We start from the raw sequence: 24,808 nt of genomic DNA on the forward strand, positions 1-24,808 counted from the left end.
TTACTGGTTTGGATTCTGCCATTGAAAAGGTGCTGGAGAGTCCTCCACGCCCAACCCATCTGAAAGACAATGCGCCTCCTTCCCATCGGAGGGAAGAGACATTTTTTCATTTATGCAGAAGAGCTCTATCAGAGAAAGCACATCTCTTTCAGAGAAATTGGGCTTTTATCTGCGGAAACCCCACTGCTTCTCCATCTTCCAAGTCAGAACGGAAGTGATGGGCATGATTTACATTCCTGTGTTTACTGCAAGATCTGATGATCTCACAACATAACAAAAACAACACACACATATTCAAAAACAGCACGGCATTACTTGGAGCTGTATACATGGAACCACTGGTAACTACACATGAAAGCATTGATCTTGCAATGCACCTGTGTATTTGCTCTCACATGTAGATGTGTCAGATTTTCCACAACTGCACATCCAGAGAAGTAAAACATCTGGAATAAATAATTATTGATGTGTTTGTTTTGAGGTGGTGTTAAACCCTGGATCAAATATAATATATTTTTAAAATTGTGAATACTATGGATATGTTTTAGGAAGATAATGTATGTAAGGATGCATGATATTCTTGGGGTGAATGGAATAGGTCTGTCCTGTTCTTTTTATGGCGTTCTCTTCAGTCTGGAATGTTTAAATTGTAGTATTGTACTGGTGAGGGTGAACAGTATATCAAATTTTAAAATAAACACATTTCATAAATAGTGACATTGTAAAATCAGCATTTGCATGTGTAAATGCCGCTATTGACCTGTGTAGATGCCATGCCGCCCTTCTAAACTGACCTCCAAAGAGTAGAAGCGAGATGGAGAAAGGAGGAGGGAGCAAAAGAGAGACAGGTTGGAAACTACAAGGAAAAGGCAAAAATCTGGCCAGAGTTATTGGAATCCAAAGCATGGATTTGCTGGGAAAAAACATCTATGCCTGAAAATTGTAATTACAGCTTCACAGGTTTCTCAGCAATATTTTAGTGCAAAAAGCTGTACTTTTCCAGCCCAGTCTGGGGCAGCCAGGAGTCCTAGGTGGTAACCAGAAACAAGTAGGCATACACAAACTGAGGGACTGTTCCAGGTAACAATGGAGCTTTTAGGGATTACAAACATTCATTAAAGTGATTTGATGCTTGGTCTTTAAGCCATCTGTTATCTTTTTTTTCTTCTTCTGTATTTTTTCCTGATTATATCTTTCACCCTAATAGTTTCAAACAGGACATTTCAATAGATGAGATTATGATTTGGTAATGTAATATGTGCATATGTATGCAAGAACAGTGTAGATACCGCAAAGATGTGGACATTATTAACATTTCAAGAAGGACCCAATCAGCCTGTATTTTCCAAGAGTTTTGCGCAGTGTTCTTGTCATGCAGAGCCTAAATCAGGGGTGGGCAACTCCGGTCCTTGAGGGCCGGAAACCAGTCAGGTTTTCAGGATTTCCCCAATGCGGTGAAAGATTTGAGATTTGTGGTTTTAATCACCGTTCAATTGACCCAAAGTGGGAATATATCTGAGATTCTGTTAAGGAAAGAGCAAAAATTAATCCACTCCTGGGGTACGGTAGAACCCTTTGGGTTGAATAAAGAAATTGAGTGGCATTTGCTTTAATCAAAGACAGGTGTGTAGGGGATATAAGAGGAAGGAGGAAGTGAGGTAATGGCAAGCAGTTGAATTTCTCCAGCGTTTGTGCTGGAGCAAGATCCTGATTTGGAGTTCTCAGTCCTGGTTGAGGCCAGCAAACAATATATGATGAAATATCAGGTATGATGTTATATGATTGGGGTTAAAGGTTTGTTATACATTTCATTTTATTTAGTGTATATTGTAAAGTTTATGGGTGAAGGTAATTTTGCAATTGTATATTGTAGAAACTGTGATGAATTGGAGCCGGTTTCAGTCTTAAGCTCCTTTTGATACCTTAGGGTGAAACACAGAACTGGGTCGAGCTAAAACAGGGATCTCAAAGTCCCTCCTTGAGGGCCACAATCCAGTCGGGTTTTCAGGATTTCCCCCAATGAATATGCATTGAAAGCAGTGCATGCACATAGATCTCGTGCATATTCATTGGGGAAATCCTGAAAACCTGACTGGATTGCGGCCCTCAAGGAGGGACTTTGAGACTCCTGAACTAAAATGTTCTCAAAGATCAAATTTGATTGAATGAAAGTGGAGGCAAATCCAGTAGACAACGGCGTGCAAAAGATAATTGAGAACTGATACAAATAAGAAGATTAGGCACTGAATACAATGCTTTATTGAAAGGATGAACTTTTTATGAATTTTAACTTTTTCTATGTGTTGCATAGATTGGGGGGGCTTCACTGTTTGGGAGAATAATTGTGTGTATGTTTAGTATGAAACAATGTTATAATATGTTTTAAAGGTTTTGATGGTGCTATATTATTATAATAAATGGTGAATTATTTATAAGCATAAGAAGCAAAGCAGTGTGAAACATAGCTCATATTTGGGTATTTTGTCAATGAATATGCATGAGATCTGTTTACATGCACTGCTTTCAATGCATATTCATGGGGAAATCCTGAAAACCCGACTGGATTCCAGCCCTCGAGGACCGGAGTTGCCCATTCCTGGCCTAAATCTTGCTCTGCTCCTCTGTAAGAACTGATTTGATATTAAGAATCATGCTAGGGAAAGAGTAGAAATCCTAAAACTAATAAATTATGCCCTATTGGAAACCAAAGGAGGGACCTACCTAGACACTACCAGGTCTACCCACTGCACTCATACAAAGACCCACTCATTCACTTAACACAAAAAAACAAGAAAAAAAGTTGAGAAAAAGCCTCAGTTCATCTTCATATGGCAAAAAACTCCACTTATAAACAACCATTAAGCAAGGTCCAAAATGTATCAATTCACTCAGCAGTGAGAAACACTATAGTAGCCCTCGTAGGAACCACCTCAAAAAAACTCTAGCACCCCAAATTACAAAACTTAAAAAAATGTGAGTAAAGCAAGCAGCACATACGAGTCTCAAACACAGTCAATGGTAAGCAAGAAAAAACAAAAAAAACCACTTAGCTGCAGACGGTGTCCAGGCTGTCTTCCATGCATCCAAAAAGTGCAAGCCTGCATGGCTTGAGAACTAGTGCTGCCCGATTCAGGAAAAAAAAAATTTAATTCAATTCAGCCCATTGAATCGATTTTTCAGTTCGATTTTCCTGCCCAATTGGGTGCTTTTTTTCAAACATCCTGGTGGGTTTATTTTATAGCCTCTTCACCCCCTTTGCCTTCTCCTAACCACACTGGCGCTGTGGTATAAACAAACAAAAAAGACTTTTCCTCTCTCTGTTAAATCCTAGCTCACGTTCACGGTCTAACACCAACTCTGGCAGGATACACATTTCAAATCTGACATGTTGTAATCACAAAACAGAAAATAAAATCATTTTTTCTACCTTTTGCTGTCTAGTCATTATTCAAATCATATTGATCCCAGGCTCTGGTTGTCTTCTGATAACTTGCTTGCTAGGGTCTCCTTTCTTCTTTCTCCATGCTAACCATCCATCTTCCATCTGTTTCCTTTCCCTCCCGTGGAGGTTTGGTATCTTCCCTTTTGTCATCTCCATCCACGCAGCTGCAGCGATGGACCCCCACCATCCCCAGATCCACCATCTCTCCTTTTCTCAACTACCCTTTCATCCAGCATCTCTCCCTCCTTCCCCACCACCCCAAGGTCAACCAGTTCTCCCTTTCTCTTTCCAACTAACCTCCTATTGTCACCACCACTATAACCCAGGACTGGGCTCTATAGCAATCCCAGTGGTTAACATAAACAGTACACCAGCGTGTGACCCGGCATGGAGTCACCCTGCAGGACTGGGTTCTCAGCAGTAATCGGAGTTAAAGCCAAGAAAAATAAAGTTCCAACAATGGTAGTAGTTGAAAGAAATAGTTATTTTACTCAATCCTTCATGCAGGTAAGTATTCCATTAAACTTTCACAACATTGGTCAGGATTTCACACAGCATTACAGAAATATTGTCAAAATGGAAAGAAAAATAAAACAGTCCAAAAATAAAGTTCAAAACTTTCTTTCACTCCTAAATAAGGTCCCAATTGCTTCTTGAGACCACAGCTCTCCACAGAGCTAGCACTGCCTGCTCCAAAGCAGGAAATTCAGTAAATCAAAACTGCAGTTCAGGATAATAGTTCCCCCAATTCTCAGTCCTTAAGAAAAAATGAGGAAAGCCTCTGGCAACATTTATGACTGCCAGGAAAGGAGAGTGTACAGGTTTTGTCAAAATACAGCCACAAAACTGGCTTTCAAAATCCCCCCCAGAGTGAAAACAAAACCTCTCCCCCACACTCCTAGCTTTCCCAAAACCAACATCAAAAAAAACCACACAGCAAACAAACAGTTCCCAAAAATTCAAACTCACTGTTTGTAGCTTGAGGCCAAGTCCACCTGCATAGGCTCAGGGTAATTAGCTTCACAACCTGCACCAGCTTCATGACAGTCCATAGGCTCTCCATTCAAAAGTGGCAAGTCCTCATCTTGCCCGGCCTCTGTCAGCTCCATAGGCATAGGGTTGTTGCTCCTGTTTGGCCCAGGTGGATCTTTAGGGAGGCAAGGCCTGAACTTCCTCCCTAACCGGCCTGCTGGCTTGAATGCCACTGCTGGCTTACATACCCTAGGGGTGTGGCCTGATCTGAGGGAGTCAGCAGAAGTCCAGGGGCCTCTTGAGCTCCCCCGGTGATGACTCGAATCAAGCTCACCTACTTCCTCCTCAGATGAATCCAGCTCCCTCTGGTGGTCAATGGCATTATCTCCCAAAATATAACCCTGGGAGATCCTGGAATTTTCCTTCCGTGTTTTTATTCTTACTTTTTTCCCTGGCTTAACTGGGACCTTGGCAGAACCCGGATCTGACTGGTCACACTATCCAGAATCTCTATCCCCCCTTGGGCTAACTTAAAACATCTCCAGGGAGCCCCAAGGTCCAGGCATCTTTTCCCCTTCTGTCCCTCTCCCTCCGTTCTCCTCACCTTCCCGGTCTCTTTTCACTCTTCTTGTTCAGAGGGGCCCCAGCATGGTAGTCATTCTCACAAGCTGCCAGCACTGCCCTGAAGCTTTCCCTCTGCTTTGATCCACCCTCTCCCTGACTCAACTTCCTATTTCTGCCTGGGTAGATCACAGTAGAGGTAAAGCTTCAGGGCAGAGCCGGCAGCTTGTGAAAATGGCTGCCCCGCTGGGGCCTCTCCAAACAAGTCTGGGAAGGGAGGTAGAGGGACAGAAGGGGAAGAGATGCCCAGATGGACCACACATTAGCCCTGGTCATGTGAGGTCCCCAAATTATTGGGGGTGCTCATGCACCCACAGAGCTGGTGCCTATGTTGCCAGGCACTTGTAACCTGAGTTGGCCATTATTGGCAACAGGATACTGGGCTTGAGGGACCTGCGGTCTGTCCCAGTATGGCAACTCCTATGTTTTTATGGCATGTAATAAGAAAGTATCAGAGCTTCCAAGTTACCCAGCTGCAATGGGGAGATTGTAAACCAGTCCTGTCGGCTCGGTTTTAGACATCCCTCCTCTCTGCTCTTCAGCCTATTAGCTTTTGACATCGCGGCCACGCTAGAGCCTACATTCACCCCTTCTCTTTGATCTTGTCCACGTGCTTGCGGCCCTGGGCTCTAGCTTCCTTCACGGCAGTGCAGGCATTTCCTCGCGCGCAGACACAAGCGGAAGGAGTTCAGAGCAGAAGCTGAAGTTTGTCCATGAGCGGATCTATGCCTTCCCCGACTTTCCGTCAGCAGGCGTCTGCTTCCGGTGAGCGGGAGGGATGGTTGGTGCGGATTTTGCCGCGTCTCTACTACTACTACTTATAGTGCTGAAACAGAGACAGAAGCTATCCAAGAGCAGCTTTAGGTTAGAGGTGTGGGGAAGAGGGTTGGGGCCCGAAGTGAATCAGTGAATCGATTAGAATCGCGAATCAGGCAGCATTAATTCACGCCCAACCATGCAATTAGACTTTCTGCATCAGCCCCTGAGGCTTAAGGAAGCTTGAAATGGAAGTTTCCTTCTGGATGGAGCTAGCAGTAGGAGGCAAGCAGAGGTGCTAGATCATATCTAAGGCAGCAACCATGGCTAGCTTAACCACTGGATCAGGTAAGGCATTGGTTCAGGGTGCCAGTTAATAAAAGGTGACAAAGCTCCTCAAGCAGAAAATGACACGGGGACAAATTTGTCCCCATCCTCACAGGAACTCAATTTCCCCGTCCCGTCCCGTCCCCATGAGTTTTGTTGCTCTCCCTGTCCCATTCCTGTAAGCTCTGCCTTAACCACACGAGCCTCAAACACTTATGATTTTAAAGTGTTTGAGGCTTGTGCAGATGAGGACGGAGCTTGCAAGAATGATGCAGGGACAGGAAAAGAACTCGCGGGGACAGGAAAATGAGTTCCCTCGGGGACTGGTAAAAATTTGTCCCCATGTCATTCTCTACTCCTCAACCACTGATGTCACACCATCAGTGCTTCACCTGGACTAAATTTTAAGCCTTCTCTCCCTTCCAAGTCAAGCATCTCTCCCTCCCTTTGCCACTGCAGTCATGTACACATAACCTTGGCTGCCGGCAGCAGCAGCAAGAACAAGAGGCAGCTTTCAACCCACCCCTGCATCTTCCATCTGCGGCGTCCCGCCCACAGGAACTTGCATCTGAGGAGGTAGGATGCGGCACAGGGGTGGGTCAAAAGGCTGCTGCTGCTGACAACCAAGCTAAAGTGTAAAGGACGGCGGTGGAAGATGGAGGGAGATTGGATCAGGAGAGTGCGGAGAGAAGAGGAAAGACGAGGGTCTATGACTATGTGAGAGAGGAAGAGATACCGGACTCATGAGGGTTGATGGGGAGGGAAGCAATGCAATGGGGGAGGTGGGTGAAGCAAGTTGGCATGGGGCACCTTAATTCCTTGAGCTGGCCCTGGCAGCAATTTCACAGACTTTGAGAGAGAGAACTGTGTTATTATCTCATTACCTCTGTCTACCCTCACTATCATGACTTGTTTTTACAGGTTAAGATTGATTAAATCACTTTCTGCATTCCTCGACAAATCGTCACTAAATATCGTAATACATTCTTTAGTCATTTTTAAAATTGACTATTGTAACGCGCTATACAAAGGGATTACCTTAAAAGAAACACGTAGACTACAGATTATCCAAAACACCGCAATAAAAATTATCATGAATAGAAAAAAATTTGATCATGTAACCCCATTATTAAAGGAAAATCACTGGTTACCATAGAATCACTTATAAAATTGCCATAAGATATTAGTAAACAAAGCCCCAGCATTTTTAGAAAGATTTTTAATACCATACACTCCTGTAAGATCTCTTAGATCAGAAGAAAAATCCCTGCTGGTAACTCCCTCACTAAAAATTATTTATTCAAGGAGGGATTCGATCTTTTCTGCTACAGCTCCCCAAATTTGGAACTCTCTTCCTCTCAATATAAGAGAAGAAAAATTACCTACTAAATTTATAGGCCTACTAAAAAGCTGGCTGTTTAAGGACGCTTTTAACTGACCCTTTTCATAACCACATTATCTCATTCCCTGGAATTTATCTAGACAAGGAACACTGTTTAGTAGAAATTAAGTGGGTACCGTTCCCCAACCTTTTGTTTCCTTACCCTTCCTTTTTATTTATTTTCGAATTGTATTTAATCCATTTTCTCCCCCTCCTCTTCATCAGTGTTTTTACGTCATAATTGTCTTTAATGTCCTGATTGTTGGAAGTTTTTTATTTTTTCTATTTTTAATTTTGTAAATCGCATTGGATTTGGATACTGCGATTATATCAAATATTTTAAATAAACTTGAAACTTGAAATTCCCTTTCATTGAGCTGTATTTATTTATTTATTTCGTTTTCTCTCCTATCCTCCCCAAAGAGCTCAGAACAGGTTTCAGGCTAACTTACATAATATACAGTTTACAGGTTGCAATTTGGGTGACGGGACTAAATCGCGTGAGACAACGGCGCACCGACAACTGAGCGCAGACAACTGAGCGCAAGATTGACGGCGCGCCGAAGAAAAGCACTATTTTAAAGGGCTCCGGGGGAGAGTGGGGGGGAAACCCCCCCCCCCCACTTTACTTAACAGACATTGCGCTGGCGTTGTGGGGGGTTTGGGGGGTTGTAACCCCCCACATTATACTTAAAACTGAACTTTTTCCCTAAAAAACAGGCAAAAAGTTCAGTTTCAAGTATAATGAGGGGGGTTACAACCCCCCAAACCCCCCACAATGCCAGCGCGATGTCTGTTAAGTAAAATAGGGGGGTTCCCCACCAACACCCCCCGTCGGAACCCTTTAAAATAGTGCTTTTCTTCGGCGCGCCGTCAACCTTGTGCTCATTTGTCTGCGCTCAGTTGTCGGCGCGCCGTTGTCTCGCGCGATTTTGTCTATGAACCGCAATTTGCCGTAGTTACAGTGCAAGCTTTATCAAAACAAGTTTTTATAATGGCATATAAAGACATCTAAGACCCAAAAGAGTCAATACCATTTATAACTTTAGCGGTTTATCACTGACCTGATCAAGAGACAGAACTATCAAAAATGTTATCGGAGGTATATTTAGTCCAATAAAAGAGGTCTCACAACTTGTTGGTTGATCCTTATTTATTTATTTTTTAATAAATCTTTATTCATTTTAAAACCAGCATAAAGTGCAACATATTATCAATTAACTCAATAGACAGCACTCAATTCCTTCTAATGATACAATAAATATCCCCATCCCCACCCCCACCCATCTTTCCTAAAAGTATAAAAACATTTAATATAATGTAAATGAACAAGATAAACAACCTTGCAATCCAATAATAAATTAATTACATACCCCCCTCCCACCCACCCATCCTGGATGCATATAATCAAAGGGCTAAATCCAATAATTAATCTTTACAAAATTTGTCAATGGGTCCCAAGCATCCTTAAATTTTTTATAATGTCCCAATTGTATTGCTCTCATATGTTCAAGTTTATAAGTTTGGCACATGGATTCCCACTGAAAACTATAGTTTAATCTATTCCAATTTTTCCAGTTTTTCAGAATAAGTTGTATAGCGACTCCCGTCATGATGAAAAGTAATTTGTTGTTATAATAATAACTTTATTCTTATATACTGCCCCATCACTGGGAAGTTATTGGACTCTAACGTGCCAAACAGGACTGTATCATATGTCAATGCCACTGGATTTTCCAGTATTCTATTGATTTGACTCCAAATGGATTGCCAAAATTTAAGTATCAAGGGAAAAAACAAAAGCAGATGATCCAGTGTCCCTATATCGAGATGACAGTGCCAGCATCTATTTGACTTAGAACTATCTAATTTTTGTAATCTAACAGGGGTCCAAAAACTTCTATGCAACAAAAAAAAAACCCATGTTTGTCTCAAGATGCTGACGCTGTACATCTCATCCTCCAAGTCCAAATTCATGGCCATTGAGACGCAGAAATCTGCTGCTTAATCTCAATGCTCCAAATATCTTTTAAGCCCGTTTTTGGTTTCTTATTCAAATATTCTGATATTAATTTGTACCTCTTGGCAGCCTGATGCCATAGGAAATCTGTCTGGAAGCGAAGGCCCGGCAAGCTATACTGAGTTTTCAAGTTTTGCCAATCAGGGAACCTCTTCTGAATGGCCTGCTTCAACTGCAACCACTTATATTTTTGAGACTTTGCGATGCTAAATGATAGTTGCAGTTGTGAAAATTCAAGCAGTCTCCCATTTGATAACACAACATCCAGTGTACGTATACCTGCCTGCATCCAATGCTTCCAGATAATCTTAAGCCTGCCAATTTGAATCTTAAAGCTCAACCATAAGGACTGACACATGGATTGATGAATCAGAATAGGTGTTAGGTTATTAATAAATTTTAATGTTTGCCATGTGGAAACTAAAATTCTATTGTCCTTATAAAGCCTAGGTAACTTGATACTTAAAACATGACACAAACGCAATGATGAATGTTTTTCTGATAGCTAGTAGCTCCTGCAAATGATGTAATTCCCCTCGACCCTGAAGAAACTTTCTAGTGAAACATGCATGTCGGGAGAGGTAGTTAGTGGAAGTGGAAGACAATGAATAAAGAGTTTAAAGCTAAGTGATGGCGATTGAATTTATCAAATTATGAATTAAGGAAAAAAAAAAAGTGTAGTTACTTACCTGTAACGTAGGTTCTCCGTGGACAGCAGGATAGTCAGCCACATATGGGTGTTGTCCCAACACCTCCCAATTTGCGGATAAGCTCTCCAATAGCTCAGAGAGATTTTTTTTTTTTTTTTTTTTCTCTGAGCACGTGCAGTGCCCGGGCCCCACTGGGCATGCCCGAGCCCTACCCATTTCCCCCTGCTTCCCCCTAATCCCCAGGATGTTCCTAGCTGTGGCCGGGTCGGCCGTATGGGGAGGCGGGTGGGTTGTGTGGCTGACTATCCTGCTGTCCACGGAGAACCTACGTTACAGGTAAGTAACTACACTTTCTCCTAGGACAAGCAGGATGAGTCAGCCACATATGGGTGACTCCCTAGCCGAGGGATGTACCGACTGGACCTGCGCCTTAGCGCTTTGTGCATCCCTCGCCTGGCTGTGGAGGCCGAGCCGGGCAGGGTAATCAGGCAAAGCAGGTAAAGTTGTGGAAACAAGGTTTTAGATAAAGTGCTGTGTTAACTGAGCAATAATACTCACAGAACAATGAACTGGTCAGTGACAATCAATGAACAGTGAGAAACCAACTGGTCAACAGTGACCATTCGTACTTGCATGTGAGAATTCATACTTGCCTATTCCACATTCAGTCTAGACAGGAGTGCTGGAAGACCTACTTAACTCACAGAACAGCGAAACTGGTCAATGACAATCAATGAACAGTGAGAAAACCAACTAGTCAACAGTGACAATTCGTAACTGGTCAACAGTGACAATTCGTACTTGCATATGAGAATTCATACTTGCCTATTCCACATTCAGACTAGACAGGAGTGCTGGAAGACCTACTTAACTCACAGAACAGCGAAAACTGGTCAATGACAATCAATGAACAGTGAGAAAACCAACTGGTCAACGGTGACAATTTATAACTGGTTAGTAGTGACAATTCGTACTTGCATATGAGAATTCATACTTGCCTATTCCACCTTCAGACTAGACAGGATTGCTGGAAGACCTACTTAACTCACAGAACAGTGAAATTGGTCAATGACAATCAATGAACAGTGAGAAACCAACTGGTCAACAGTGACAAATCGTACTTGCATGTGAGAATTCATACTTGCCTATTCCACATTCAGTCTAGGAAGGAGTGCTGGAAGACCTACTTAATCAATATCTATAACACCCTACTTGAACAGTGTTTGTCGAAGCTGTGCTAGTGGTTGCTGTCCCTCCCGGGAGGGAACCTGTGCTTGGTGAAGGTATGCATGGAGGACCAAGTGGCTGCATCGCAGATGTCCCCTATTGGTGTGTGGTGCAGATGTGCCGTTGTGTTGGCTATGGTTCTGCGCTGGTGGGCGTTGGCTCCCACCTGCGGTAGATGCTGCGCTTTTCTATAGGTGAAGGGGATGCACTCTTATATCCAGCGCGCGCGCCTGCGTTTGATGGCCAGAAGACCTGGTCTGTTTTGGTCGTAGGAGACGAACAATTGAGGCTTGTCTAATCTGCTGCATAGTCAGGGCCCGCACACAGTCCAAGAGGTGTTGCTGAGGAGGCAGTGTGCCTCCCTGTGGGGAGATGTAGAGTGCCGGGAGGCGCGCTGAAGCCACCTTCGGCAAGAATCGGGGGTGGGTTCTGGGTACCACCCTGTTCTCATGAGGGAGTGTGAAGGTAGACACGATGGTCAGGGTTTTCCCAGCCAGGAATACGGGATCTGCCTCCCCCAAAAGTTTGAAGGGGTCGAGGTGAGAAGGTGCGGCACCAAGTTGAGGTCCCATCCGGGCGGTGGTGTCCCTTCATGAAATTTTGTGATTACTGGATGCCTCGACACTGGTTTGCTGTCTAGGCCAGCGTGGTATGCTGTGATTGCACTTAGGTGGACCTTGATGAAAGTGGGTTTTAGGTCCCCCTGAGATAAGCTCAGTATGTACTGCAGGATGCCCGGTATGGGGTAGTTGTAGGGGTCTCGCTGCGTGTCTGTGCACTGGTAGCGGAACCTTCTCTCTTTCAACCCATAGCGTTTTCTGGTTGAAGGTCTTCTGGCTGCCATAAGAGTGTGCTCCACGTCTTGTGGTAGGTTCATCCTCTCATCATCCATGCGGTCAGGGCTAAGGAACGCAGGTCGTGGTGGAGGGGGTAATGAGAACTGCACTGATCGGGAGCGGGGAGAGGTGGGTGAACCGCTATCCCTTGCCGGAACGGGAACCATGGTTGCAGGAGCCCGAACAGGGCAATCATGATCACCGTTGCTCTGTCCTGAAGAATCTTCTGCAGGACTTAGGGTGTTCCAACTCACAGACAGACCGTCGGGGCTGAGACGGCGATGGGTTGATCTCTTTGCGCAGAAGGTCAAGTATTTTGAGTTCGGTTCGGTTGCAAACAGGTTGATGCTCGGTGTGCCTCAGGTGCTGAAGATCTTCTTCATCGCCGCTGGGTTGAGACACCACTCATCAGGATCCAGCTGGTGGCTGAGTCTTTCTGCCAGGTCGTTCTGCTCCCACAGGAGGTAAGTTGCCTGGATGGCACATTGAATGGAGTCGGAGAACTCCCACATGTGGCAAGCTTCCTTGCATAGCGAGGTTGACCCTGTCCCTCCCTGTTTGCTGATATAGTGCGAGGCCACCTGGTTTTCTGTTTGGGTGAGGACTGCCCTGCCTGTTTGAAGGTTTCGAGGGCATTCCCTAAGGCCCTGAGCTCCAGTGGGTGGGTGGTCAGAGGTTGGGTACACTGGTCCCAGTGACGTCTGAGGTGCCCTTTCAGGGATCACATGAGTAGTCTGGTGTGCTGCACAACAAAGAACGGAGCGTGCTGACGATGAGCTGCTGGCAGGGATGCACTGTGCCAGGGATGTCATGGCGTCAATCTGGTAGTCCCGTAGGATGGCCTTGGTCTGCGTGGTGTCGATGACTGCCCAGATGAACGATATCCCCTGGGTGGGTATCAGGTGGGGTTTCATGTAGTTGATGAGGAACCCCAGTTCTTGGAGGAGGGTTATGGTGGTTGATGGGGCTGCCAGCTGTCGAGATAAGATAGGAAGCGCACCCCTTGAAGGCGAGGATGTGCCACTGCCACGCACTTTGTGAACGCTCTTGGAGCCGTTGAGAGTCCAAGGGGCAGGACCTTGTACTGGAGGCGTCTGTCTTGGCTTTAGAAGCGACGATGCCTCCTGTGGGCTGGGTGCATGGGATACTAGCCAATACTCGGGCTTTAACAGGGCCAAGACTGTACCCAGAGAGTGCATCTGGACCTTGTGTATGCATCTGTTGAGCTTACCGAGATCCAGGGACGAGCGTTGACCTTGTCCATGGTGACGCGGGGGTTCCTGGAGTAGAAACCCCTTGGTGATCTCCTCTGTTCGTCACCGCCTCTATTGATTCTGCCGAAGCAGGTCCTCTCCTTGCTGCAGGAAAGTTGGGTCGTCAGATGGAGAGTGCCCCGCCCACTCGGGAGGGGGGGGGCGGGAGTGGAGACGAATTCGGAATCCCTGCTTGATGATGCTGAGGGCCCACTGGTCGATGGTGATCCTGGGCCAAGCCTTCGCAGACAATCTGATCCTGCTGGGCCGGAGTTTTTGTCTTGGGGAGAGGGCTGCCCTTGGATGCCCCTGCCCCTCGGGTGGTGCTTGTTTGCGTAGCAGTTATGTTACTGTTGCGAACGCTGGGGCACAGACTGCTGCCAGTGTGGACTGGCTCAGTTGTGAGCTGGAGTCTCTATTTTATTTTATTTATTTATTTCCACTCACTGGCCTCCTGATAAAGCCGCATCTGGAACTGGAGCGCAGCAATTCGTGCGCTCAGCATTGCGCCCTCGAAGGTCTTTTTCCCCGTGGAAACCAGGGTTTTTCAGGTCCTTCCCTGACGGGGGTTGGAGGGGGGGGTCGTACTGCCCTGTTTCTCTTAAGCTACCGCAATGTCCATGTATGGCTGCTGCGGGTTGTCGAATCCCTGGGCTGGAAAGATCTGGTACTTCAATCCCAGTCTCCTTGATGTTGGTTGCCCTGAGGAGGGAGTCAGCCAAATCTTGTCTCTGCAGTCCAGGAGGTTCTTGTGGACTGGAATCGCCACTGCCTGCGTGAAGTACTGGTACTGGTAGTTCAGGCCTTGTAGTACTCTGTCTTGGGTACTTGTTGTCCACCCACGTGGATCTTGAGAAAGGCTGTGAGTTTCTGGAGGGACTTGGGGTGAGTCCTCGTTTGTGGGGTTTTTTTATTTATTTATTTTTTTTTAAGTAAATATGTATTTATTTTTTTTTGTGGGTGGTGACTCGGGGTGTGGCTGGAGGCTGGTGTGTAGCTTGTTCCTCCGTTGCTTGGGTGCATGGCCTGCCGCTGAACCGCGCCATGTTGTTGTGCATGGCTCCCTCTAAAGGGGGGCATTGTGGGGAGTGTAGCCCGCTGAGAGAGGAGTGGGTCAGCAGGAGGATTAACTGTGGCTGCTGGTCCCACCCCTAGTGGTTCGCAGGTTCATGTGCTGCTCCACTTGACTGGTTGGGTGGCTCCATGTACCCCACCACCCTTCTCTGTCCTTCTTGAGAGGGGGGGAGAGCCTGCAGAGAGGGGGCAGGATGCACCCCTTCATCTGTGCCAGTGCTCCTGGCTGCGTTTCCCACTGTGCCTGGAGGCAGAGAAAGAGGAGTGATAATGCCTCTTGAGTGGGCTTCTCCTGCTGTACTGCCTATTGTATATTAAACTGTACAGCGCTGCATATGCCTTTCAGTGCTATAGAAATCATGAATAGTACAGAGTCCCTCATGCTAGCTGGAAAAACACTCTGCCTAGGTTTTATGAAGAGCAAACAGCTTTTTAGACTGAGGAGTTTCAAGCCCCCACCCTTGGAGAGGCATGGTCTGACATGCTGCATCTCTAAAGATATCAGCACCCTGCTGAGAAAGGCAGACTCCTGTTCCCAACCTGAGAGGGGGCGGGGGAAAGGTGTGAATTGTAGACTCTGCAGGACCCCAAGAGGGAAAGAAACATCGAGTTGGTTTTTTGTTTTGTTTTTTTTCAGCATGTCCTTTATGAGCTGAACTCTGGGGCAGCATGTCTCCTACTGGGGGGAGAGGTCTGCAGGTCCCCTCCAAGGGAAAGAAGCATGGGAGATTCTTTCTCCTTAAATTCAGATTGGGAGGAGGGTGGGGCAGAGCCCTCGGGGCTGCAACAGGTTATCAGAGGTTTTCCCAAAAACAAGCAGATAGGACTTACCTTTGAACCCCAATCGGCTCCCTGTAAGCGGCAGCATGCCGTCTGGAGGGTGAAAGCCCCGATCTGTTGCTTGCAGAGGCCGTGGATTTACGCCGCAGCATGCAAGACTCCTATCGGCTGCCCTGCATAGGATGGCTGAAAATGGCACGTGCAGGGATTCCTGGAGAGATCTCTCGGTCTGGCGAGACTCCTATGGGCTGCCCTGCAGAGATTGGTTCAAAGCGGCAACATGCAGGGACTCCGGGAGATATTTCTCTACCGGGCCAAGTGCAGGCGGGGGGATTAGCTGAGCCAGGGCATCCTGGAGGCTCCTTGCCACTGTAGCATGTGGATCCCCCGCTGCTGTATTCTGATGAGGATGGCTGCTGGAGGAAGATTCTCGGGCCTCACTTCTCTTTATGCCCTGCGGAGGCTGGCTGTAAGCAGCGACATGCATGAACTCCTGGAGAGATCTCTCGGTCTGGTGAGACTCCTATCGGCTTCCTACAGTGGCCGACGGCTAGCGACAGCATGCAAGACCTCCGGGAGAGATTTCTCGACCGGGCAAGTTGCAGTCGGGGGGGTTGACTGAGCCAGGATGTCCCGGAGGCTCCTCACCGGATTCGTCTGTGGATCCCCCGCTGCTACGCTCCGATGAGGATGGCTGCTGGAGGAAGATTCTCGGGCCTCACTTCTCTTCATGAAGTCTCTCAGTGCCCTCTTCCTTAGCTTGCGTGCACGTGGGGACATGTGCGCACAATGCAAGCCACACGGAAACCTCGAGCGCCGGATCCAATCAGTGGGCGCACAATTCATGAGGATCCAGTGTGTTCATCCTCCTCCTGCATCCCAGTTGTTTCTTTAGATGATTCAGGCATCTTCAAGTTGATGAGTAGAAAAGTTGTAATGGAGAGCTGTAGAAAAATCCGACCGATGGGAACGGGCGGAAACTAAAGACTGGGGATTAGGGGGAAGCAGGGGGAAATGGGTAGGGCTCGGGCATGCCCAGTGGGGCCCGGGCACTGCACGTGCTCAGAGAAAAAAAAAAAAAAAAAAAATCTCTCTGAGCTATTGGAGAGCTTATCCGCAAATTGGGAGGTGTTGGGACAACACCCATATGTGGCTGACTCATCCTGCTTGTCCTAGGAGAACTTACAATTACAAAAAATTTTTAAAAATATTTAGAATGAATGCTAGAAATATACAATAAAAGGTGGACCGATGGAGATAGATGGAGATAGAAACAATCAGAAGAAATGTGTGCCTGATTGTATTCTGAAGGTCCATACAATAAAAATAAGGATACCAAACTAAAAGATTTACCCTATAGTTTGGATGAATGGATTCAGCAGTACAATTTTATGCTGGTATTCATAGTATGTAATTGAAAGTGATTGTACCAGTAAATAGTGGCTCTAATTTCCAAGCAGTATCTTCTACAAACGCAATGGAGACATGAGTTGCCATTCCAAGTAAAGCCAGTCCGGAAGATGCTCCATGAGCTCAGGAAGGATCCAATACTTACCCTGATGCAGTATATAGGCCTGATGGTACTTATAAAAGTTTGGGAAATTTACCCCACTTGCCGCAATTGTTTTTTGTAAAGATACTAAAGCAACTCGAGCAGTTTTACCCAGCCAAATATATTACTATTCAATTTCTTATATAAGGACCCCTGAAAATAAACTGGCAACATACCTATTTGGTAGCAAACCACAGACAAAATCATCATCTTAACCGTTTGAACTCTCCCCCACCAAGACAGATGTAAGGGGTTCCATTGCTCACACATATTTGAGACCTTTAGCAATAAAGATTTTTCATTTACTTTCATCATTTCTTTCAATGTTTTTTGAATCCAAATGCCTAAATATTTTATACCATCTTCTTTCCAAAGAAAAGGGAATGAGTCAAATAATCCTTTTGGACAGTGTACATATAGCGGAAGAACCTCCGATTTATTCCAATTTATTTTATATTCAGAAAATTTGCAAAATCGGTCAATCAAATCCAGTAAATGTGGGATGGTAGTTCCAGGATTCTTCAAATAAAGCAAAATGTCATCTGCATAAGCAGAGACCTTATATTCCCCACCTGCATAAGGAACTCTCTGAATCTCCCTTGCCTGTTGAAAAGCCAATAACAAGGGTTCCAAAACAATATCAAAAAGCAAAGGAGATAATGGACATCTTTGTCTAACTCCCTTCTCCAGTCAAAAAAGTTCTGAAAAAGTATTATTAATATATAATCTGGCAGAAGGGGAACTATACAAGGTTTGAATCACTTTGTATAAATCCTGAACCAATACCAAACCAATCCATTGCTTGAGACATAAAAGTCCGTTCCACACGATCAAAGGCCTTCTCTGCATCCAAAGATACAGAGAAGGCCGGATCTTTCATAACTTTTGTTAAATTTAACATATGAAAAGCCAGTCTGGTTCTGTTTGATGAATGTCTTTGAGCAACAAAACCCATTTGGTGCATACCAATAATATAAGGAAGAGCCTTGGCCAAGTATAAAGCCAATAACTTAGCCAGAAGTTTTCCGTCTACATTAATCAAAGAAATAGGTCTGTAATTTGAAACCAACATGGGATCTTTATTTGGCTTCAGTAAAACAATAGTTAAAGATTCTGCCATAGTACCCGAAATACAACCTGTAGTTAGTTGAGCCTGATAAAAATTTAAAAGATGAGGTAATAATATAATTTGGAATGATTTGTAAAACTCCACAGTGAACCCATCACCACCTGGAGCAGATCCAACTCTAAGGGACTTCAATGCTGTCTGAAGTTCTTTCAATGATATAGGCGCCTCAAGATCTCCCTTTATATGCTTGTGGATTTTTGGTCCCTTTCTTAACTTTAAAAACTCTAAACCCTCAAGTTCTTTATTTGAATAAAGCTCAGAAGAATATAAAAAAGCTTTATAATATTTAAAAAATTGTTTTATAGCAGTAATCTTTACTTTTCTTTTTTTGGCTTTGAGATAATAAGCCAATAATCTTCCCACTTTATTCGAGTTTCCATAATACAGAGCCTGCTGAGAAAACAAATCTTTCCTAGCCAGTTGAGAGGAAATCTCACTATATTTAGCTTTTAAGAGGGCCTATAAAGTAATTTGTTCCCATTTCAAGGCCAATTGTGATTCCAAATCCTTAATATTTTGTTCCAACGCAGAAAATTCCATTTGAAGCCGTTTCCTAATGTATGCTGAATACGAAATGATTTGCCCTCTCATAGTATCTCCAAACAGGTCTATTACAATCTTGTTCAGCAAATTTAAATTCAATCCAAACTCTAGCATGCTACTTGTCTGTGCCTTAATGGGCTAAGGTCAAATCCACAGAAAGCAGAGTAGCAGTACAGTCTGGGTTTCCTGACTCTGTCTTTGAAGTACATATCACAAATGTTTAGAAACCATTCCTTCTATGTATGACTTTTGTCATGGTAATTCTATCTTCTTCAGACTACTGCGATGCTATTTTTTACAGTGGTGTGCAAAAGTCCTGCATCACTTGACTTATTTAATGCACTTTAAGCTATGTAACCATTTGTTATGTATCTTATTTAATTTCCCATTCTACTATCATACATTCGGTTACTGTACATGTATATTTGATAATGATATGCCTTTAAATAAATTTTCAGTCCAGAGAAATGTTGTTGAACATTGGCAATGATAATGTATTGTGCTCATATGGCTGTATGATATTAAATAGTAGTAGCAGATTCTGTTATATTACTATTAGTTTTACTTTTATTGCTGTGGTTAGCCCTGAACAGGGCTTTCAGTATTTGATTGGCCAGCCTTTGCTTTTGCGGACAAGACGACACCTTTCGGGCATAGAGTGGACTAGCTTCACCAAATATTTGTGGGTGATAATCCTATTCCAAGCTTCAATCAATGGCACAATCATCTCTTGCTTCGTTGTTGGCTGGTTTTTTAAAATATTTCCAGTGACAGCTTGTGCTACAGGTTCTCAATTGGATTGAGATCTGGTGACCGAGCAGTCCAATCAATTGCCTCACTCCATTCTTTCTCATCCATTCAAGAAGTAATCACCAGGAAACAAGTTCTCTGCAGAAGGCAACATGGGTTTCTGCAGGATTTCAATGTACTTCATAGCATTCACCATACCCTCTACAATATGAAGCCGACCAACTCCACTTGCCGCGTTACATCCCCATACCATGACCTTTGTAGAATGCTTAACTGACAAAAGGCATTCAGGCTTGAATTCTCCTGGATATCTGTGTGCATACGTTCTGCACTGATCACCCAAGATGCAGAAAGTGCTCTCATCACTAAATAACACCTTCTCCGACATTTCCTTTGTCCGCTTGCCATATTGCACAGCCCATGCCATTCTTCAATTTCTTTGCTGCATAGTCAGAAGTGGGTTTTTCCTAGCTTTATACTCTCTCAAACCAAATTCCAGGCACCTATGCCTCACTGTGCTTGTACTAACCATGGCTGAGCACTTGTCTTGCCACTCTCTCAGCAATGGAGGTGACTTCTGCTTCCTATTGCCAAGAGATGTGTGCAACTTGTCGTTCTTGGTCGACCTGAACACTGTCTATCCTGTGTTCCTCCTGTCTTCTTCTTCTGAAGCACCCTAATCACTGTACTTTGTTTGCATCCCACCCTCTGTGCAATCTGCCTGCTGGAATACCCCTCTTCACCAAGAACCACTATTCGAACCTGGTTTTCCTCCGACAAGAACTGAAATTTGGACTTCATTGCTATTGATGTTGCTGTTCAATCAGTTTGAATGATACCAGTTGCAGGGATCCCAGAAATTTATACTTCCCACCATTTAGTGAAGCTTAATGCTGATTGGCTACAAAAATATCACTTCTGATTTTCTGCAAATGCTACACTGCTGATTGGTGAATTTCGATTGAATTTCAATTCAATTTTCACACAAACTCTTATTCCTGTTATCAAAATCATTCTGATCAATCTGAAGTAACTGAATAGTCATAGTTATCAAGGAAGTACCAGAAATTACTGGAATTATACTTTTCAGACAAAATTATGATCTGTTAGTAACTTAAATTATATTAATTGAGTCTCAAATGACTAAATATTTGAATTTAACCATGTGATAATGGCCTTTTGCATACCATTGTACTTTTAAGGGTTTCATACTATTTACTTAAGTGTCTCCAAATATGTCATGAGGAGAATGTATCAAGTTTTATTTTCCAAGTTTATTTTATTTTGATATACAGTGTTCCCCCGGTCATTCACCATTGGTGATTCGCGGTCCCAGTCATTCGCAGTATTTTCCTACCGCGAATGACCGGGCAGGAGAGGGCAGCCGGACAGGCAGGAGAGAACAGCCGGAGTGCCGTCAAGTGAAGGAAATCACTCGCGGTATGCTCTGACCACCTCTTCCTGCACTAAAGTCGGGCCTCACCAATCAGGAGCTGCGTGTCAAAGCAGCTCCTGATTGGTGAGGCCCGACTTTAGTGCAGGAAGAGGCGGTCAGAGCATACCGTGAGTGATTTCCTTCACTCGCCGGCACTCCGGCTGCTCTCTCCTGCCTCTCCGGTTGCCATCTCCCCCGTTAAAAACCGTATTCGTGGTTTTTCAAGATTTGCGGGGGTTCCTGGAACGGAACCCCTGTGAATATCGGGGGAGTACTGTACCGCCTATTGTAAAATCTAAGCAGTGACAGCTTGATGTCAAGAAGAGAATGTAAAGGATTTACAGAACCTCTCTACTAGAAAGTGTTTTCTAAGGACAGCTTGATGTCAAGATGAGATGAAGAGGTTTTATAGACGCTCCCTAATGGAAGCTGTCTTGTAGGGACAGCTTGATGTCAAGAAGAGATGTAGAGGTTTTATAGATACTCCCTAAACTAAACTAAAACTTAGCTTTGTATACCGGGTCATCAACCAAAGGAGGCTCGGCACGGTTAACAATAATTAATAAAAATATACCAAAAGTTGCAAGGGAATTAATTTTTTAAATATTTTGCAAATAGGAAAGTTTTAAAAGATTTGCGGAAGACTTGGAAAGGACATCGCAAGGTTAAAGGAAGTTCATTCCATAGTTGAGAAAATTTAAAAACCAAGGAAAGACTAAAATACTTGATTCCTTTCCTAGAAGGGAGGGAAAGCTTAAATTGTTGGGTACCTCTCGCTTAGGAAAATCTGTAAACGTTCCATGATAGAGGAACAAAAGGAGCAAAAATACCATACACATTTAAATTGAATTCTAAGATGAACCAGGTGGAGGCTCAAAAACAAAGGAATCACGTGGTCGAACTTGCTCTTTCCATAGATCAACTTCACAGCGGTATTCTGAATCAATTGCAACCTTTGGAACATGTCATCATCCAGGGACAGCTTGTCATGAAGGAACTTTAGAGGTCTTCTAGGGTCAGCTTAAAAGAGAGGTAATGGGGAGGTGGGAGCAAAGAAAGGGAAAGGAAATAAGAGGGAATGCATAACTGGTATTGTTCAGTCTTGTATAATTAGTAACCAACAATATTAGCTTTCTCACACACACACCCTCTCCTTGCAAAAATCGAATTTCTGGCAGTGGATATTTAGCTTGTTTCTTCTTCAAGAGGTGGATTTTTTAGTACAGAGCAGAAGGCTAGCAGGCATAGGAAACTAGGCGAGGCGGGGCATGGTATCTACAGATATTACAGTCCATGAACTCCAGAAAAACAAAGTTCTTTTTTGGCACAATGCAACTATGACAAGCACTTGTAGTAAATTTAAGAGACTGAGATAATCATTGGCATGCTATGTCTTACATAAGAGGTTCATTGCTCTCGTGGCATATGCAAAATAAAGCAGGAACTGAAACCAGAAGAAAGTTTGAGAAGATTCTGGGTCAGTTTATCAAGTTTATTAACAAAATTTGATTAATCGCCTATTATAATCACTAAGCGATGTACATAACAAAAATATAATAAAGTAGAAAGGGATTCACAATTTAACAAAAAACATTTAACTTGAACAAACATACAGTTGGGAAGGAAAAGATAAAAGTTACAATTTTTGTTTGGGGTAGAATAAAGGAAATAACAATAGGTAAGGGGAGTAAAAAACCTCAGCAATTATAAACATACTATGCTTTAAACATAAAAAGCATCTCTAAATAAATAAGATTTTAAAAGATTTTAAATATTAAAATATCTTTTTCTTTACGAATGTATTGGGGAAGGGCGTTCCACCATTGGGGACCTGTCACGGAAAAAATGTCGGCCCTTCTTGAACCAATGATTTTCAGGGAAGGTACTGAGAGAAGATTCTGGTTGGAGGAACGAAGAGAGCGTTGTGTATTATAAGGTATCAAGAGTCTGGATATGAATTGAGGTTCACCACAGGCTAAAGTTTTAAAGATGAGTAGCATTATTTTAAATGTGATTCTATGACTAATGGGTAGCCAATGAGAATCTATTAACAGCGGAGAAACATGATCATATTTCTTTGCATTGTATATTAACTTTATTGCAGTATTTTGAATCAATTGTAATCTCCTTTTTTCTTTCAATGATATGTTAAGAAAGAGAGAATTGCAATAATCGAGTTTCGATATTACTAATGAGTGAATTAGTATTGTGATAGATTTAGGGGTTAGAAATTTGGATATTGATCTAATTCGGCGTAATTTAAAAAAACAGTTTTTAACAGTAAGAGAAATGTGATCATGGTAAGTGAATTTTTCATCAATTAGTACGCCAAGAATCTTAACTGAAGGAACTAAGTTTAGTGTGGTGTTATTAAGAATGAATGGGTTTGACAAAGTTATATCATTCCTCCAAGTAAATAATACGGCTTTCGTCTTTATGTTAAGAGCCAATTTGATTCAATTTGTTCAATTTGAATCAGTCAGTGACAAAAGATTCCGGGTCACTGGGCACCGAGCAAAGTTAATCCATTTGGTGACATTCCCTGGCATCATACCAGTGGGGAGGACCTCTAAAGAGTAATGTCATTTTCATTTTAAAGACTATTCCTTTTTTTAAAAAAAAAAACAAAAAGCTGATATAAAGTGCAAGAACTTTTACATAAACAATTAGTACAATCAGAAAAGCACTAAAGTACTACTCATGAAAAAAATATCCCCCTCCCTCCAACCCTCCCCCATCCCAAGTCCTGGATGTATATGAAAAGTAACAAAGGATCCCAAATCTGGTAGGGTTTCAGAAGAAAAAAAATGCCAAGAGTCTGATATGGAATTTAAAGGAGCTTAACATAAGTATCTAATGGATCCCAGATAGTCACCAGATTGTTCTGCTATTGCTGGCTCAAAACGATAGTACATACACAATGTCTCCCACCAGAATGAAAAGTTTAAGCGATCCCAATTTTTCCAATTCCTTGCTATCATCTGCAGAGCAACCCCAGTCATAATGAGAAGGAGTCTATCATTATGATCCTTAAGTGGACTCCTAGGCATAAATGATGTACCGAACAGTACAACTCCATAGAACAGTAGTATTGAAGTCTCAAGAATAAGCCTTATTTTACTCCAAATAGATCTCTAAAAAGAGAAAATCAAAGGACAATGAAACAGAAGGTGATCCAATGTTCCTGCTTCCAGGTGGCAATGCCAGCATCGGTTGGAACGTGTACTATCCATTTTTTGCAGGCTCACTGGGGGTCCAATAAACTCTGTATAATAAAAACTATGCTCTAAAGAGTATTGGCTCAGGAGTGTGGAAGATGAGAAGACTCCTGTTGTTGCTAGGTGGTTTGTTGGAGGAACTGCTAAAGAAATCAAGTCTAAGAACCTTAAAAGATTTTCTTCCCCTTACCCATTCGACCCAGGCCTTGCATGCAATAATAGATAGCCTACTTGTCTAATACACCCAGAGCCTGAGTTCACATTCTAATGTAGGATTTCTGTATGGTAGGCAGCCTCTGGCCCATTCAGTCATCCATCTACTTTCAGTCAGTAAATGATTCCACTCCAAGCCATAGCCGGGGGTAAAGATGATTGGGCAAGGCAAGCCAAGAACCTGTCACACAACTGGTGGTCCCTATAAATTATACATAACTTGATATTTACCTTCAACCATTTAGCTATGTTTCACTCTCAAAACCCAGAAGCCCCTAAATATTTAAGTTCAATATGTTTATTTATTTTCAATTTAATAACAAAGCAATACATGACCGAATCATACATAATGATAACAAGACAAAATAGAGAAAAGAAGAAATGACAGTCAAAAGTGTATAAACAACAGTCGGTAGTACAAGATGTTAATAGTACAAGTAATCAGTCAATGAGCAAGTGCAGCATAAAATAATAATAACAACAGTACTCACTTCAGGCTAGTTGAGTTAAAGAGTCGCAATAAGAAGACATTAAATGCCACACAGCATCATGCGTACGTGAAGTACCTCTTTTTTCAGCAAAATGGTTTTCATATCTCATAATTAAGCAAACATTATTCCACCATAAGT

At 43.4% G+C, this 24,808-nt stretch overlaps 1 protein-coding gene across 2 annotated transcripts in view; it reads left to right on the forward strand.

Annotated features, from left to right (window-relative positions):
* Positions 1-1,680: 1,680 nt before the first annotated feature.
* The window catches only part of AXL (AXL receptor tyrosine kinase), a 246,106-nt gene continuing 222,978 nt past the window's right edge, over positions 1,681-24,808 (forward strand). The window contains exon 1 of one of the 2 annotated variants that reach the window (XM_033956315.1): positions 1,681-1,766. The gene's annotated coding sequence lies outside the window, so the exon portion shown is untranslated. Of the gene's footprint in view, positions 1,767-5,713; positions 5,801-24,808 lie in introns of those variants that run through there. The other variant, XM_033956312.1, reaches the window with a different exon arrangement.

Source organism: Geotrypetes seraphini, chromosome 8 (genome assembly GCF_902459505.1).
Source record: "Geotrypetes seraphini chromosome 8, aGeoSer1.1, whole genome shotgun sequence".
Taxonomy (NCBI): Eukaryota; Metazoa; Chordata; class Amphibia; order Gymnophiona; family Dermophiidae; genus Geotrypetes; species Geotrypetes seraphini.